Below are 13623 nucleotides of genomic sequence, written 5' to 3'. Positions count from 1 at the left end.
CTATTGTGATAGTTGTGAAATGGTAATTTAACTCTGCCTCCCCCACTACAAGTATTAGTTGACATATTGTAGGGAAGTGCTTTATCTTATTTATTATCAGTATGGACTCATAGCATATTATTTTATTTAATTGGTTATAGTTAATTACTATATTTGCTTATTAATTTTTAATGAATAAATTTTTTAGAGCACTTTTAGTTTTACAGAAAAATTGAGCAGAAAGTACAAAGTTTCCACATGCACCCTTTCCTCTTCCTGAGTTTCCCCTATAATTGACATCTTATGTCGGTATAGTACATTTATTACAATTAATGATCTTATATTGATACATTATAATGAACTAAGATCCATAGTTTACATAGTTCATTCCTTGTGTTGTACATTCTGTGGGTTCTGCCAAATGCATTATGTCATTAGATTCTTTGGTTGGTGTGATAATTACATTGACATAATATGGATTAGTAGAAAAACAACTTTAGTTACACATGTATGGGAGCCCCATGAAAATATGAGACTCAAAGAAGTGACTAAAGCAGGCATTTGTATACCTTTTAGACAAATAAGTTTGTGAAGAATTGACAAGACAAAGGAGTTTGGGTTCATTTTATACTTTTCAGCTCCAACCCTGAAATTAGCCATTTCTCCAAGGGGCAGTATTTTAGTGGGGAATGGTATTTAGAAACCAAGATCTGAACACTAAAACTTTGAGAAGAGTAAATTAGTGAAGAGGTAGCAAGGTTAGTTTACACAGACATCTTGGCCCTAAATTCCCTATCTAGTCCTAAGGATGCCTTCTACCTTCCTGGTACAGGAAGCTAATTTTACGTGGGAGATTTATTGCCTGCTTTAAGGGTGACAAAGAGGGTCAGACTGTCCCTGCACCCACCAGTTGTTTCTCGAGTTACTTGAATTCAAAATAATGTGCCAAAGTGGCATATTATGAAGTGGCATATTCTGCTTCGCTTCATCTCGTACCCACCATTACATACAGAAGAGTTTTATTGCCCTAAAAGTCCCCTATGCTCCACCAATTCAGCCTCTTTATTTTAATGCTCTAAAATTATACCAGTTTAGGCCAGTGGGGGCCATATCAAGCTGGTTCCTTTCTGTCTGCAGGTTGTTTTTTTTTTTTTTCTCCCCACTTCTTTTAACTCTGGCATAAGATATTCCAGATTTATTTTACACTTTTTTAGCTCCAACTCTGAAGTCAGCCATTTCACCAAGGGGCTTTGGTTTCTTTTAATGGGGAATAGTATTTTGAAACCAAGATGTGGGCACTAAAACTTTTTGTTTTAATTAAAATTAATTCCTGTCGCCCGTACATCTTGTTTCTTCCTTGGGGGCTAACGAAAAAAAGTAGTTCCTTGTGTATTTGACTTTTGAAAAGGCCTTGTTGGGAATAGCTGCCTTTATGGTATGTTGCCATGTAGTTATATGGCAAACTTAACTTGTTTCTTCAAATCTGCAGCCTTTTGTAAAAAAAGACATCTTCCAATAGTGTTTGTTGGCAGAGGAATATACTTTAGTTTATCATCACATAGTGGCAAGAAAAAGTGTTTCCCATGGCATGTGGCTTTTTAAATTTGCTATTAAGAAATCAAAAGCAGCTTCTAGACATTGTCATCAGTTGTAGTGAAATTTCATAACGAACAAGAGTGATGTAAACACTTGAATACTTTGTAGAGGTTTGGTTTTATGGATTTTTTTAATGTTATGGTCTTCATACTGTCATTAGCTATTATCTCAAGGCTCAATATGATTTAGTGCCCAGATCACGGTTTCTAAATACCATTCCCCACTAAGAGAAACCAGGGCCCCCTGGAGAAATGGCTGATTTCAGGGTGTAATGACAATGGGTATAAAAACATTTCACAAATAGTCTTTGTGATGATTTTTTTTTTACTGGGTTCTTGAAGGGTCTGATCAGATTGTCATTGTTTTTATATCATAACGTTGTCACAAAAAACTCCACAAAGCTCATACCAATAACCGGAAAAGAGTTAATTCTGATGTTATCTTATTCATTTCTGCGTTATGACAATTGTCTTTAACTCCCAGTTTATTAGCAGGAATCTTGTCACATCCGTTTCCTGAGCTTTAATTAAAACTAGCTATGTAATCTATAAACATGCTTGACTGGGCCAAGTAAACAGCTAGACATGGTCACAAATTCCAAAAACGAACAAGTGGAAGCATCACTCACATTTCCACCTGGTGGGACTCCCACTGTGTGCTCAGGTATGTCACACATCGTTGAACGTGACAGGTGATCCTCTGGCATTTGCACTAAGTGCTCGATCATATGTCAACATTAGTAAAGCTTAATTTATTTCTTGTTTAACAATGCAAATAGAATTTCATTGCACCCTAGTGGACCCTTTATTTCAATACAAATCCCAGAGTGGTGTACCCTAGTTTAGAAGCTTCCAGAAAAATGAGTTTACTCCTTTTGGGGTGGGGAGGTTGGTGGAGGAAAGCTCAGAGTCACTGGCTGAGCAGCAGCCCAACGGAGCAAACTTTTAGGGTGCACAGACACCAGCTCCAGGATGCTCAGGGAGGAGTCTGAGCCACTCTGCTCCGGAATTGCCTTTCTCCTTGGTGCTTTATCATCTTACTCCTTTCCTCGTCCCAGCAGGCAGACAATTTAGTGAACTCTTAATAAAGCAAACAGTACGAACACTCAACTGGTGGCCAGGAGTATGGATCTCCGGAGGCGACCTGGAGTAAGAGGTGAGTAAGTGGAGACCGAGAGTGTGAGTAGGAATCAGCCAGGAAAAGAAGACAGGAACAGTGTTCCAGGCAAGCGGAATGTCATATTGGAAGGCCTGTGTTCAGTGTAGCTTGAGGAAAGACTGAGACCGGCCATGCACTGACTGCATACAGGGAGAGAAAGATATCTGGTTTAAGTACGACCATGGAGGGCAGCCACACCTCTGTCCAGACAGTAACTAAGTATCTCTGAAACAGAACGGTGGGCCTGCTGGTTAAGAGCATGCGTCCTGAAGTTGACTTGACCCGAGTATCCGAGCTCCATCACTCTGGAGCCTTGGGCAAGTGATTTGATCTTGTTTCCTTATGGGGACCAAAAGAGTGTAGGTCATAGTGGTGTCGTGAGGATCAAATCAATTAATGCATTTAAAGAGTTTAGTCTCGTATCTGGCATATGGTGTTTAATAAATATTGGCTATTTCCCGACCCTGCCCCCCGACCATTGTGGTTATTGTTTTTCTACTTCTGAAAGGCTCAGGGGGAAGATTCACTTCTGCTAGAGAAAACCCGAAGGATCGCATGGCCCCAACGATCAAAGGGTCTCAACGGTCAAAATGTCATTCTCCAACCTCAACGGGGCTGAAATTTAAAACCTTCTGCACTTACTGAAAATCTCTGCGCCACCACTTCTCATTTTCAGCAGATGCCCTCCCACCCAACTCACGTTTTCTTCCAAAATTCAATCAGTCAACAGACCAGACCTCAGCTTCTCACCACCAAGACCTCAAACGCACCTGAACTCACAGCCATTCTTTCTTTCCTTCTATTCTTAGGAAGACGTCCTTCCTGCGGTTGAAGGGCAATCTCTCCAACCGGATCTGTAAGCAACCCCTTGCAGAGGTGGCTTCCCACTGATTATTTACATCGATTCACACCTATCTTTGTCTTCTCACTTCCCATGATGTCCCTTCCTGTTTTGTCCTGGCCCCCTTTCTTCTCATTTTAAGTAATCTCTCCTCGTGATCTCCCCTCTGTGAGTTTATTGGCTGTCATTTATACTGATGGCTCCCAAAATTGTCTTCGGCCTCGATCTCTCTCCTGATATTCAGATTTTACACCCGCCAGCATACCGGAAATATTCCTCAGTCATTCTGCTCCCCATTGGAGGAGTCTGGTTCTAGGCCAAATCCTACGTGTGATTTTTCAGTCTCAACCATAGACGATTATAAAGCTTTGCCTGGCAGACCTCACAGGGGGAATGGTCCTCTCCACACGAGATTTGGTGCAGAGCAGTGGACTGCAGTTTTCCAGAGGGAGCTGCTTTCTAGAACTCAGGCTTCCTCTGGCCAGCCGTGTATACCTACATTCCAGGCATTTCCATTCAGAGGACCCAGCTGAGGCACTTTTTTCTGCTTCCATTCAGTACCTTTCTACTCCTAGCCCTTCTCTCTCTCCCTCACCCCCTTTTGTTCAACGATCCTTTGGTTCGGGAGTCTTTCGTTCAGGGATCTTTGGCAGTGAGACCATTCTCTCCATCTGTGCTGTATCCTCCCAACTGGCCTAAGCACTTTTGGGGTATAAGGGAACTCTGGGACCTGGGGCCTCTTTTGCTTGCCCTGTGCAGTAAATGAATAAAGGCATGCTTATTACCTTCAGGTTGGCTCTTGTCCTGATGGACTACCTGGACATTTGATTACCTGACATAACTCAGTGGGCCCTTTCCATTTGAAAATTTGTGTCTCTAAAGCTTCTTGGATCTGTGTGTGTTTATGGTTTTCATTGTTTGGGAAATTATTTACCATTATTTCTTCCAATATTTGTTCTTTCCTGCCCTATCTTTCCAAATACACATATATTAGGTTGCTTGAAGTTGCGACAAAGCTCATTGGTATTCTTTTCAATTTTTTCCATTCTTTTTTTTTTCCTCTTTCATTTTGGGTATTTTCTATTGCTATATCACAGATCTTTTCTTCTGCAGAGTCTGACCTGATGTTTAACTAATTCAGTGTATTTTTCATCTCAGATATTGTGTTTTTCATCTCTAGAATTTTGATTTGGGTCCTTTTAAAAATATCTTTCATGTCTCTCTTTAACATACTAATGCTTTCCTCTACCTTCTTGAACATATGAAACATATAATTTTAACAGCTATTTTATTGCTCCAATCTACTAATCCTATCTATTGTTTCTATTAGTTTATTTTTCTCCTTATGATGCGTTGTATTTTTCCGCCTCTTTGCATGTAATTTTTGATTGGATGCCAGACATTGTATTTTTTACATTGTTGGGTGCTTAAATTTCCTGTATCCCTATAGATATGGTTGAGTTTTGTTCTGGGATTCAGTCATTACCCGGTCCTTTCAAGGCTTGCCTTTGTTAGATTGGACCAGACACGTATTTAAAGTGGGGTTAAATTTGCCCCACTATTGAGATGATAGCCTTCTGAGTACTCTACCTGATTCTCCATGAATTATGGGTTTTTCCATTCTGGCCGGTGAACTATTTCCACTCAGGATTTAGCCAAACAATTGAGGGAGACCCTCTGCAGGTCTCCAGTGCTTTCTTGCTACGTACAGCATCCTCAGCCCTGGTACTCTGCCCTGAGAAATCCAGCTGCCTCAGCCTTCTTAGGTGCTTAATTCCATCTCCTCAACCCGCAGGGCTCTGGGTTCCTCCTTTCTGTGCTGAGGCCTGGAAATTCTCTCCAGAAAGTCAGCCCTTAGAGCTTATCTCATTTGTTTCTCTTTTCTCAGAGATCACTGTCCTGAGCTGTCTATGGTCTAATATTTAAACATATATGATATATATTGTATCATATATAATATGTGATATATATTATATCGTATATAATATAACGTTTTACATATATCCTGCCAGAAGCAGATGTCCGTCATTGTCCAATTTTTAGATTGTTAATCCTCTCCAATTTCTCTGCTTTCTCTTTATTAGCAGAAAGTTGTTCTTTCTTGAGTGACCCTTGATGGCTTTTAATCTGTTCTCTCTAGTTTTTAATCTCTTTGTGTTTTTACCTTGGTTATGAAGGATTTACCTGACCTCTAATGAAAATTTTCTTTCCGCGATTATGTGTTTAATTTTCAAAAGCACTTTCTTACTCAGATTCTTCTTCTTTATTTATTCTTTCTTTCTTTTTTTTTTTTTTAAGTAGCATCTTGTTCTTGTTGTATGGATTTGCTAACATCTCAAATCTTTTAGGACTTGGGTTTTTTTTTGTGACATTCTTTGCAACATTCTTTTTCTTCAAGAGTAAACTTGTTTGTTCTATTTGCTTATTTTTGCCTTTCTCTTTCATGCTGCTAGTTTTTCTCATTGTCTGGTAAACTTTAGGTGTTCATTTATATTTAAAAGGTCAAAAGCTGTTTTTGTTTTTGTTTTTTAAATTTCGCAAAGCACCTAAAATGATTCTTGATCATCATACCTGATGTCTTACTTAGTAGGATAAGTTGTTTCTGGGTTGGAGGAAATGAAATATTATGAACCCACAATAGGAGGCTTTTCTCAGAACAGCTGCTGAGACTGCAGAATTGTGTGAGGCTGAAGGGAGGCTGTGGTGAGTCATGTGTACCTACCTGTTTCTTATCTCATTTTGATCATTTCGTAAGTATATCTGCTGCTTCAGGAATAAGCCAAAACAAAACTCCATCTTAAGCAGGAACTGAGTCCTCATTTTCTAGTCCTAAGACCTGGCCCTTAGTGTCTGGCCTTGCATAGACGGATGCTGTTGGTGATCCATCCCCTTTCCTTGTCTGTGTACATCAGCCTGTATTTTCTAACGGCAAGCCCCTGTACCTTTGTTGGATGCAGGTCAGAAATTCTTAGAAATAATGTGGGAAGGTATAAATACCCCAGCTCCCCTGCCCCTTGGCCAGGATATTTCTGAGGATTGTGCTCGACACCATTCTTGAAATTTTCCATGGGATTAAGATTACTCATCCACTTTGATAGCTAGCTTATCGGAAGTCTTCCTTTCCTTGTATCATCTCTGCTCTGCTCCGGTGCTGTTCCTACACCTTCTAGAAAAACTACATGCTCTCAATTGTCATCTCAGGATCTCCTCCTGGGAGGGAATCCAATTAAGATAGAGAGTAACATGGGCCAAAAGTTGACCCCCGACCCATAACTCCTTACACTGAAAGCTTCACTTGTCTCTCTTCAGAAGTTCATTAGGAGTCTGGTAATAGGGGTGGGGTGGGTTTCCACCCCTGCGCTTCCTATAACGTGTTTGATCTTGCTTACGGCAGGAAGAATTCAGACACCTAGAAGGTGGCAGCTTTGTTTCTCAGTCTGTTAAACCACGATGAACCCAAACCTGCGAGACCAGTTGGCATGTAGGGTCCAGCTGTCATAAAGAGTCTCTCCTGCAGATGCTGGGGTTTCGTATCCGTTTATCGACACCACAGTGGGATACTTTTCTACTCCTGCAAGAGTAGAAGGTCACAACAACACAGTGATCTGTAAATTTCGTACTCACTTGACAATTTATATATCCTTTAAAGAAGTGGTTCTCAAACTTTTGTGTGCATCAGAATCATATGAGCGCTTGTTAAAACACAGATTAAAATCTAGGCCTCACCTCCAGAGTTTCTGACCCAGGATCTGAGGTGGGACCAGAGAGTTTGCATTTCTAGCAAGTTTCCAGGTGATTGCTGTTGTCCAGGAAACATACATTGAGAACCATTGTTTTAAGGAATTTTGATGTTCTTCTCACTCTAGCTTAGGTGATTGTATCTTACAGTATCTATCTGTTCCTTTTATGGAATCTTCTAATGAGATCTATATAGTTTTCCATGTGGTTGTATTGGATCTGATAGATTGTCAAAATTTCCTATCAGTGATGATAGGATATTTAGAATTTTCTACTTATATAGTTATCCTCAAGCTAGTTTATTCCATGACAGCAGTTCTCTTACTCCAGTAAAAAATTAATCTACTTCAATTTTAAACACAATTAGCAACCTCATTCTTTTCCGATATCACACCTAATTAACATGCCCAAATATATTGCAAATACAGTGCAGTCGCTGTCAAAAGTGCCAATATTTCAGGACACTATACACACATAAAGTGATAGGCGTTGAAGGCGAAGCTCCGCTCCTTCCCTTAAGTCTGATGCATTTGCATTGTGTTTTCCATAAGAAAGAACAAGGTCCCCTGGGAGTTTGTGGTTTGCAGTGTGTTGGGGAGATGAAAAAAAATTGACGTCACTGTAGGATGGAGAGCAGAGGGATGACTTCGGGTGAGAGGCCATGACAGCCTTGGCCAGCAGTCAATAGCCAGGAGGGCCACCAGCAGAGCCAAAATGCACGTGGTGGAGATCCGGCGGTCCAAGCAGGTTGGAGAGGATGAGCAGGAAAGCAGGAGCGAAGCAGCTTGGAGGAGAGGGTGCTGAGAAAAGGCAGAGGGGAAGCAAAAAGCATTCCTAGCGTCGTAAGCAACAAAGGTGTAGCAATAGCTTTCTCAATGTGTCTTAAACGATGGAGAAGCAAAACTAGTCTCTGGTAGATCTTAATCATGAGATATGCTTCAATTTTCTATAATAAGAAACATTGTGGCATTCAACTGCTGTGTCCAAGAACAAAATATGAGGAAGAAGGTTAGAGGCTCTTTTATATAAAACATCATTAGCCACATGGGGCAAAGTTATTTGGCTTACGTCATACATGCCGTAAGCCAAATACGGCATTGTAATAAGGTGTTGCCCGTATTACAAATCTCTTTAGGTTTCCTAATAATTAAGACTAAGAAGAAAAAACAAGACTTTGTGGGAAAATGTGATGTAATTTGATGATAAATATGTAAGGCATGTCTGTTCTTGAAAATGAAGTTTGCTTAATAGATTGTAACATACTCGCGGTACTTAAACCACCACTACAATCAATGCCACAGTGTTGTGTTGTTTCAATTCACCATTGCAGTGGAGGCTTTGTTAGTCAGAAAACGTGAGATTCTAGACTTAGTTTTATCTTTAGAGACCTGCTCAAAAGCACGTTGCCTGAAACAACCCTATGTTCACTAATGGATGAATAGATGAACAAAACGCAATATTTATATATACACACATTGGAATATTATTCAGCCATAAAAAGGCATGAAGTACTGAAGGATGCTACAGTGTAGGTGAACCTCTAAAACTTCATGAGAGGTGAAAGAAATCAGACATAAAAGGTCACATGCGATATGATTGCGTTTGCGTGAACTCTACCCAGAATAAGTAAATCCATAGAGACAGAAAGCAGATTGGTGGTTGCCAGGGCCTGGGAGAAGGAGATCTGTGGAGTGATTACTTAATGGGTATGGGTTTTCTTATGGGACAATGAAAATGGTTTGGAACTTGATATGGGTGGTGGTTACACAACATCGTGAATGTACTAAAGCCACTGAATTGTATACTTTAAAATGGTTAATTACATGTTATGTGACTTTCGCCTCAGTTAAATAAAAGAAAAGAAAAAAGAAAAATATTGCCTGTAGCACACATCGGATTCAAATGCAATGTGAAGCTTTTTCTTCTGTGGCAGGTACTCGGCTTCTCTCTTCCAGAGCACGTAGAGGGAGCTTCTCAGCTCTGCTTCCTGTAGCACCTCTAAGCTCAACAGAGAAGGCGAGCGTGACTCACGTGACACAAACCCCCAGACGAGGAAGACTCCTGAGAGTCACGGAGGGAGAGAAAAAGCAACGAGAGGGTAAACTCTCTGCCATAAATTCCACATTTTAGGGTAAATGAGAGAAAGTCCATGGGAAAGTGTTTACATTGCCACATGAGGGAAAAGACGCCGTAAAGTCCTAGTTATGGGTATAGATATTATTTCACTGCAAATTGAACAATGTTAGAAGGTTTACATGTGCTTATTCCAAGTTGTGTACTGATTTACTGGATGGCCTGGGACATTCCTTCATTCGTGTATTCATTCATGCATTCAACAAATAGATCTTAAGCACCGTTCTAAGGCCTGGGGATCCAGCATTGAACAAGACACACAAAGTCTCTGTCCTCGGGGAGCCTACATAGACACAGACAAACGCGAGAACAAATATGTGTTGACCTGAATTAAAATAATGTAATGTCAAGTAATGTAAGCAGAGCGTTTTTTTTTTTTTTAACAGAGCATTCGAGTCTAATACTCCGCAGGTCCCAAAGGAGGAGGGAGCGGCTGGAGTGTGGGGGCGGGATTGGGGTGGGGGTGGTGGAGGAAGGCAGGTCTGTAGGGCCCGCAGCCCATGAGAAGGGTTTGTGTTTCACTCTGAGGGACATGGAGGCCATCACGGAGATTTTAGCAGAGGAATGAACTTATGCCTCAAAAGGGTCACTGTGGCTGCTGTGTAAAGATTCAGGTATGGGGTGGGGGGCTAGGAAGGAAGTAAAGACACCTGTTGGGAAGGCACCACAGTAACCCAGGTGATCGGTGAGGGAGGCCTGATCAGAGTGGGAGCAATGGCAGTGAGGAGGGGTGGTGCACACTGAGATATAATTTGAAAATAAGGTGTGCAAGTCTTGATGATGGATTGTATTCTGGGGTGAGAAAGTACTGGAGGAGGCAAGGATGACTTCAAGATTTTGGCCATGTCCTTGACTCTCTAAGCCTCTGTGTTTTCATATATAAAGTGAGGGGATTCAACTAGGCAATGTCTACATTTCCTCTCGCACTGAAAGTCCAAGATTCTAACAACACTGGACGATACACAGAAATGGAGGTAGCAAACCTCAGTTTACTCGTCTGTTAAATGCACTCATTTGAAGCTGATGGTAAGGAGCCAACGAGGTCGTATATAGCATTAGCATACCCTGAGGGTCAGTTACGAGCTTCATTCCTTTTTTGGAAGATCAAGGTTGCCCAGCTGGGCCAGGCTCTGGAGGTCTCTAATAAAGGGGTTCTAAACTAGCACCTGGGTGGGCCTTGTGAAACAAACCAAATATTCGGCATGCAGAGTGTTACTCAAAACTTACTTCCACATGAAAACCTGCACCTGAATGAGTATAACAGTTCAATTCAGCATTGCCAAAATTTCGAAGCAGTAAAACATCCTTTGGTAAGTGAATGGATAAATAAACTGTGATACACCCACACGATGGAATACTATTCAGTGCTAAAAATGAGCTATTAAGCTATGAAAAGACACGGAAGAAATGGAAACGTATGGTACTAAGCAAAAGAAGTCAATCTGAAATGACTGTTTACTGCGTGATTCCAACTGTACTGATATGTTGCAAAAAGCGAAACTCTGGTGACAATAAAAAGATCAGTGGTGGCCAGGGTTAGGGGGAGGGAGGGATGAAGTGATGGAGCACGGAGGATTTTTAGGGCAGTGAAACTGTTCTGTATTTACAATGGTAAATACATGTCATTCCTCGTTCGTCAACACCCATAGAATGTGCAAGACCAGGAGTAAACCCTAACATAAACTATAGACTTTGGTTAACGATGGGACCACACTGGTGTGAGCTGATGATTGTGGGGAAGGCTGTGTATGTGTGTAGGACGGGGTCTGTGGGAACTCTGTACTCTGCTTCAATTTTGCTGTGAACCTAAAACTGCTCTAAAAAAATAAAGTCTATTATTTTTTTTTAAATGCAAATTACCTTCAGGCACAGCCTGGGGTGGGGGAGTGCCACTCCCCGCCCCCACCGTGGTTTTCCCTGTGGGCGCACAACCCCTGTTTTTTACTTTAACCATGCAATTGAATGGTTTTTAGTATATTCACAGTGTTGTGTGGCCGTCAGCACTAATTCCAGAACATTTCTATCACTGCCCCAGAAAACTCCATGCCCTTTATCGATTATTCTTCATTTCCCACCAACTCCCCAGCTCTAGGCAACCACTAATCTACTTCCTGTCTCTATGGATTTGCTCATTCTGGACCTTTCATATACATGGAGTGATATAATATGTGTTTTTTTTTGTGACTGGTCTCTTTCACTTAGCATAATGCTTTTAAGGTTCATTTGTGTTGTGTCATATGTGAGCACTTCATTTTTTTTTATTGCCAAAGAATATTATTTAATGCGTAGACCACATTTGCTTTGTCCATTCATCCGTTGGTGGCTATTTGGGTTGTTTCTACTTTTTGGCTATTATGAATAATAAAATAGTCCTATGAACATTTGTGTCCAAGTTTTTATGTGGACATATGTTTTCATTTCTCTTGAGTTACAGCTAAGAATAGAATTGCTGGGTCATTCAGATGAAGACATACAAACATTCAGATATTTATTCAGATCCATTGTCCATTTTTAAATTGGGTTTTTTGTCTTTTTAGGCTCTTTGAGACTTTTGAAAGCACCGGTTCTTCTACCCAGAACAACATAGATAAGATTTCATGTTAAGAACTGTGGAACTAGACTCTAGAGCTCACTCAGGACAGAATTGGCAGGTGAACTTGAGAAAGGAGACGTGCAAGGTCACCGGGTGTTTACTCCTTTCATGGTTCACAGTGATGCTGGACTTAATCCCTTTTTAATAATTTTTAACGTTCAAAGGGCTTTTGTATGCCAAAAGGAACCCACATTAAATTGTTATCTGTTTTTAAAGAGTTAATAATTATCAAAATATTCACATTCTGCTTAGATAATCATTATATTGAAAAACGTGAATTTTACAAATAGGAATTCCCCAAACATTTTAACAGTGATTAAAAACTTAATCGGTTAAACTCTTCCAAATGAGAAATTGATGAAAACGATAAGCCAAATTATGAGATACTTTAAAATGCTTCAAACACTTTAAGAATCTCACACACGTGAAAATAACGATTACAAAATTTTCAGTACAAACCTCAACCCTTCCCTTTTTTTTTTTTTTGAAAAAATGCCAGTGCCATGTATCTGAATTTGCTTCTCCATCATCTCTGTTTTCATTCTTACTTCTTGTTTTACTGTTGGTTCCCTGGGGTGCTGGAGGCCTTCCACCTCCCTCCCCAGACCCTCGCTGTCCCCTCCCGTCCCTCCCCCCTGGCAGCCGGCTCTGTGGTCTGGGAGACTCCTTGTATAAAATGCATCAATAGAGTCCTTTATTCTCAGCCTTCAGACTTTGGACTTGGGTTGGGTTCTGCCAGTGGGAGGATCAGCCTGAAAGGGGAGCGTGGGGGGACGGTGAGGTGGGCCTCCTTTCTGTAGGGGCTCTGCGAGTCGGCCGTGTCCCTCAACAGAGGGCCGCAGACCCTGTCGCTGAGCCCCACTCCCCCAGGGGAACTGTTCCTCCTTCCCTCCTCTCTCTCCAGGCCCATGTAGCGAGCTGCCCGTTAGCCTCGTGTTACTGTTCGCTTTCTTGTTGGTTTCCCTCAACCCTGCCCACCCCACTATAAATAGTCCCTCCTTAGTCACCCTGTCGGAGTGTGCCATCTCCTTCCCGTTAGGTCCCTGACAGATAGGATGGCAATTTTATTTGCTTGAGCTGGAGCCAGAGTGACCTTTGATGACCAGTTGAGGTTAACAGTGGAAGGCTCAGAACCAGGGACCTGCCCTCCAGGGTATTCTGTCTGAGCAGAACAGGCTCTTTATCTTTTTAGATAGCCTTTATCTATTACATGAGTTGCTGCCCACGTTATTATCGGCTCTAACCGGGCAGTTTTGATTTGAATTTTTGTGTTCTTCATCTTATAATCTTTTGAAAAATAATGCTGTTTAAACGTCTTATGCAGAATGTGAATATTTAGATAATTATTAACTCTTTAAAAATAATGCTGTTTAAATGTCTTATAATCTTTTGAAAAATAATGCTGTTTAAATGTCTTAGAGCTGATAAAAGACTATGTCTAACTACTTCAGTGTATGCTATGCAAGAAATAGAAGCCATTTTGCAACTGCTTGTTCCCAGGGTGACCCGGTTTGTGTTAGCTAATTACAGTCTGTGCGGCTGGATGAAACAGTGAAGCTGACTTCCCACTGGCCATGGAGACCAA

Source organism: Pteropus medius, unplaced genomic scaffold (assembly GCF_902729225.1).
Source record: "Pteropus medius unplaced genomic scaffold, Ma_sr-lr_union100, whole genome shotgun sequence".
Classification (NCBI taxonomy): domain Eukaryota; kingdom Metazoa; phylum Chordata; class Mammalia; order Chiroptera; family Pteropodidae; genus Pteropus; species Pteropus medius.
The sequence above is the reverse complement of the archived record's forward strand: the minus strand, read 5'-3'. Positions refer to the sequence as shown.